The sequence below is a fragment of the Poecilia latipinna genome, unplaced genomic scaffold (genome assembly GCF_001443285.1).
Source record: "Poecilia latipinna isolate Pla-1442-1.1 unplaced genomic scaffold, P_latipinna-1.0 Scaffold3173, whole genome shotgun sequence".
NCBI classification, from domain to species: Eukaryota; Metazoa; Chordata; class Actinopteri; order Cyprinodontiformes; family Poeciliidae; genus Poecilia; species Poecilia latipinna.
The window spans coordinates 59,999-65,385 of record NW_015115789.1 but is presented as its reverse complement, the minus strand read 5'-3'; the positions used below and the strand labels follow the sequence as shown (position 1 = coordinate 65,385).

General features: G+C 40.4%; 1 protein-coding gene across 2 annotated transcripts in view; it reads left to right on the top strand.

Moving 5' to 3' along the window:
- The first annotated feature begins 502 nt into the window (after positions 1 to 502).
- The window catches only part of LOC106940313 (tyrosine-protein phosphatase non-receptor type 7-like), a 33,696-nt gene continuing 28,811 nt past the window's right edge, over positions 503 to 5,387 (top strand). The window contains exon 1 of one of the 2 annotated variants that reach the window (XM_015023029.1): positions 503 to 624. The gene's annotated coding sequence lies outside the window, so the exon portion shown is untranslated. Of the gene's footprint in view, positions 625 to 4,240; positions 4,746 to 5,387 lie in introns of those variants that run through there. The other variant, XM_015023028.1, reaches the window with a different exon arrangement.

The following is a 5,387-nucleotide window of genomic DNA, read 5'->3' as shown; positions in this document are numbered from 1 at the left end:
TGATTCTAAATATTTACTCTGAACATTTTTAAGACTTCAGATGCCGAGAAGCTTAGAGGAACATAAAGATAAATCGTCTGATGTAAGATCATTTAAGACTGAGGTAAATGTGAGGAAGGACTTCATGGTAAACTGCAGAGCCTGCTCTTCTCTGTTCATTTCCTTTTCAGCTCTGATAAAGACAACAGATCCGACTAATGTACTTTGGACCCTCTGCTGCTGTTCATGTAACAGCTGGAGAGGAAAGAAGCTGAACATCAGCTCACTGAGAGATGCTGCTGTGGGCTTCACAAACACGCAGACAAACAATGCTGAAGCCTGTGGCGTGCAGTCTGAAGGGGACCCATAACCTTGGACAGGGGAACGCATTGTGTGTGTGTGTGTGTGTGTGTGCGTGTGTGCGTGTGTGTGCGTGCGCGCGTGTGTGTGTGTGTGTGTGTGTGTGTGTGGTAATGAGCGAGTGGGTGGGTGCAGGAAAGGAAGTGGCAGAGAAGGTAGACATAAAAACAGAACAACAGAAAGCAACAGATGAGAAAAAGGAGGAAGACGGATACGGAGTTGAGAATCAAAAGCAAAAGAGGAGACGAAGAGGAGGAAGAGGAGGAGGAAGAGAGCGAGGGAAAGGTGATGAAAACTTGATCATCTGAATGTTTGCTTTGAATTCTTGAACACAGTAAAAATTAAGCAAAGATGTATATTTTTAATATGTTGATTGCAGATGTGCATCTTTTAGAGTATAAAGTTTTTTTTAATTTTAATGTCATCACCAATTCATGAAAGAGAAAATCCTAGTTTTATTCAGATGAAGCCAAGAATATAAAGTTGATCTGCTGAGTAACTGTGAGTAAATCTTTAGGAACTAATATGTTTTTCTTTTAAATGATCAAGTTGTTAAATTATGATGTACTTTTACTGTAAATGGCACTGTGAGGAGTAGCAGTTCTTAAAAGGGGATTTGTAAATATTTAGCTTGTACCTGGTTCGGAGTACAGTACTAAATGTTTTATTGAACCCAGCGGGTCAGACGGAGCATCGCTCCTCCAGACTGCAGGTTCTGCTGAGTTCTGATAAATTCACATCTTGGCTCACATTTACAATGTTCCAAATATTCTGAAAAGTCTTGTGTGGTTTTGATGGACTTGTGATCATCGTCACTGGATTCTTGATGAGCTTCAGTTTGGTTTCTGGAAAGTCTCCTTCAGCTCCGTAGATCCGGTGGCATCATGGCAGCTGCAGAACCGGGGATGTTAATTTAGAGTTCTGGTTCCGTTGGCACCTCAAACGTCAGCGTGACACTTTAACTTTGATGATCTAAGAGGTTTTTGATGACCTTTTCTCGAATAAATCATGTTTAGAAACCAGATCATGTCTGACTGTGCCGTCATGTGGAGTTCCTCAGGGATGTGCTTTAGGCCCGGTTCTGTTCCAGCTGCATAAACGTGTTTTATGAATGTTTTACTGCTTCAGTGTAACTAACCCCTCTGCAAAACCATAACCCCGCCCTCTGATAAATGATGAAATGCTTCGCTAAAGTGGGCAGAACCAAGAGACAAGGAGGGCTAAATGTGGGGATTTTGCTCTGTTGCCAACTTAGAGACTTTTCTGCTGTATTAGCAACTTTAAAAACAGCGGTTATCTACAAATCTAGTGACTTTTTTTAGTTTTCTTGGAGACGATTTATGGCATCTACCAAGCCCCTCCCACCTCCTAGGTGAGTCTCCCTAAGTTGATTTGGGACTTCGATACTTTTTAAGTGTGGCACAGTGATGTAGTTGGGTGCAACATTGCCCCAGGTTTAGAGTGCATTTGTCCAATAATGTTGATGTCAGTTTAACAGGCTTCTGATTGAGGTTCTGTTTGTGCGTGAAGCCAACCTAACGGCAGGCAGCAGATCTCCAAACTAAAAATATCCGTTAAACAGTTCAGTGTCTTCATGTTGGAGCTGCAGGGTGTTTTTCTAACATGCTGAAGCCTTCAGCCACAGTTCAGACCTTCAGATGTTTCCTCTAATGCAGAATTAGTTTTCTGTATTTCATCTGTTTATTTCTGATTAAAATATAAATACTGCATATTCAGGTAAGATTTTAGTTTTAAATTTTAGCAAACTATTGTTTATTTGATTGATTTTCATCTTGTTAGTCCTAATTTTATTTTTATTATTTCAGTGAAGCAGATTTATCTTTGAACTGGGTTGCATAAATGAATCTATTCACTTAATGAAAGAAATGACTCAAATCTAATATTTAAATTAAATTTTGTCTTATGTTACACTCACTTATCAAAGGAAGAGCTTTGATAAGCTCAGGTTGTCTTTCAGTTTTATTTCTCCTCCAGAAGAAGAAACTGTGCAGCAGATAATGAGGCTGACTTGCAGCCAGTCAGCAGGAGCAGATGTGTGTTTTTAATTGAATATTGATTATAAATGTATGTTTCTCAGCCTGCTGTCTGGGTTGATCCAAAGGAAGTTTAGAATAACACAAACTTTTAGAAGTTTCTTTATGTCAGGCTGTAAATGTCCAAAGTTCAACAATCGCCTGGTTAATATTCTTCAGCTCACAGATGACTCTACAGTCAAACCTTCCTTTTTGCTAAAAGTGACTTTGGGGTGGGGAAAAATCATCAGTTTTCTTCTTTCCGAAAGCCGTTTTGGGCACACACACACAAAAAAAAATCACTTTTTGCAAAAAATGACTTTGACCATTATTAGCTGTATGAGTCACTATGTATTTGATGTGTTTGGTATTTTAGATGTTATTTATTTGGGAAGCAATTCTTTTAATAAACAATCATTCTATTGATTATTCTGATGATCAGTACATAAGTCTCGTGACATCACAGTTCTAGGAACTTTGTAAATTACAGCCATCTTGGTAGGCAGATGCTATGGAGCTGCTATGACAACAATAAACAAGTCACAAGCTTAGAACCAGCTCTCGCCTCTGTCCTAACATTATAAGTATATTAAAACTATTACTGGATTGCAGTTTTTGAGTACGCTACTCTGTGTAATAATAAGATAAATATCAGTGACAATTACTACTTATTGCCGAATTCGCAACATTAGCTTGGCTAATGTAGCTTTTAGGCTAGCTAAGACGGACATGTAGCCTATTTGTTTGTTACTGTACATGTGCGTACTCTGCCAGTCACCAGAACCTCGTTCTTCATCTGAAGAGTTTCTTCGACCTTCATAAAACCTTTTAAACACTGATTGTATGCAGCCATGGATGCCAGGTGAAGCTCCGCCATGTTGTATAAACTCTTCGTATTCACTAAGTCGCAAACTATGTCATAGTAGGAGATCAGAGGATGCCAGATTTTCAGAACATGTCACATTGTCTGACATGTTTTCATTATCATGTCTCATACACCGACAGCAGCCATTTTGTTGATATATATCTCTCTTGCACATTGGTCCAGATTGTCACTATATTTTCTTTTTGTTGCTCTGGGAGTCATGGCTCATCTTGCCTATCTAGATGTCGTGGATCACTTCCACTTCAGACTTGTGGGAACTATGTATTGATTAATCAACTAAAAAATTGGCACATTTTTAAGTAACTACTTAAGCTTATTTTATAAAATATTAAAAATGTTAAAAAGTCATTAAATTGTAGTCCAATAGAACCAGACTAGCTGAAGGTCAGATGATTATATACAGATGAGGAACATCTGTGAGCTTACAACAATAAAACCGCAGCCAAAGTCCGACTGACCCAAACAGCTGAGATCCAGCTCTGTTCACCCTCTTCCTCCTCAGCACAATTTAATTTCTCTCCAGAAGATCCATTTCCTCTGTTTTTGAGGCTCAGTCTCCTCCCTTCTGCACCAAATTGAACCAATTTGTCCAACTTTAAAATCAGATTAAAGCGAAGCAGGCGGCGGTGGAAGGAGTTGCTGATGACATTCACAGTTTTTCCCTTCTTTTTGTGTTTCTGTCTAGAGACCAACCTGGGATAAAGCAGCTTCTGATCAGGAATTAAAACAGCATCAAGCTGTCAGCCTCGTAATGAGAGTGTTTTTATCCTGTTAATGCCGTCGGTTTGGGGTTAAAAGGATCAAACTTTCAGTTTTGGGCTGTTAAATGGAAAACAGAGCGGAGGCGTGAGGCTGATTCACTGTTGGATTTTATCTGTTTGTTTTTCACTCTGTCATGACAGGGAGCAGGATCAGGTCACTGCTTATTATCTCTGCTTGGATGAGACTGCGCGGCACATTAACGCACACGTTCCTGTTGCTTTTGACATGAATGATTCATGAGAGGCTGCCCTCGGTGTGTTAATAATCAACGCCCGGAGCATCCCTCTCTTCCTCTCCTTCGCTGCCTGACTCATGCTCCCGTTCTCCTCCCTCAGGTCTCTCCACCTGAACACCCAGAATCAGGGTAATAACGGCCAGAAAAAACAAGACAAGTCTAATCCTGCTGCCTCTCTTTTCCCTTCACTCGATATTCTCTCTTCCTGCAGCTTTACTATCACTTTCCCTCAGTTCACTTGTTTCTTCTTGCCCCTGGTTTCACAGTACGTTTCACTCCAGGAAGGGTGGAAAGAGGCAAGCGTTTGTTTGGCTCGCGTCTGTTCGGCTGCAGCTTAGCTAGTTGGTTGGTTAGTCCAGCTGCTGGTCTGGTGGGTGAGTTAGCAGGTCAGATCTGCATTCAGTGAGGTTCATCATGTTGGCGTTGCAGCTGATCTGGAGACAGTCAGGAGGATTTAATGAGAAAAAAACAGAACAACATGGAGCTACCGGTAAGATCAATCAACAAGTTTCTGCTACTTCTGCTCCTTTAACTGATTTCCCCAGGCTTTACAACAGAAAACATCAACTTTTGTAGCAACTTTCACATATTATTATTATTATTATAAATGCTGTTTACCTGTAAATTAAGCCTACAACTCCCCTAGTGGCAGTAGTAGGAAATACAGTCTGGATTTAATGGCAGTTGAAGACCGCCATAATTGCTTTACTCTTGAGGTAATGTATTTGTGTGTGCCACCACACACAAATACACAGGTTGATGTAAAAAAAAAAAGGCTCCTATTTGAAACCTAAAGTAAGCTCAAATTTTTTTCAGATTTTTTGCAGTTTTTTAAGTCACCTCCCTTTGCTCTAAGTACTTGAGAAAGGGTAGTCCATCTAAACCACCTTTGGGCCTGTATGTTTAAAATATCTGCCTATGCCTCATATACCTGTGCGTGTGTGTGGATGTTGATCTGTGTGTGTGTGTGTGTGTGTGCATGTTGATGTGTGTGTGTGTGTGCATGTTGATGTGTGTGTGTGTGTGTGCATGTTGATGTGTGTGTGTGTGTGTGTGTGTGTGTGTGTGGGTGTTGATGTGTGTGCGCGTGCGTGTGTGTGTGTGTGTGTCTATGTGAGTGTGTGTGAGTGTG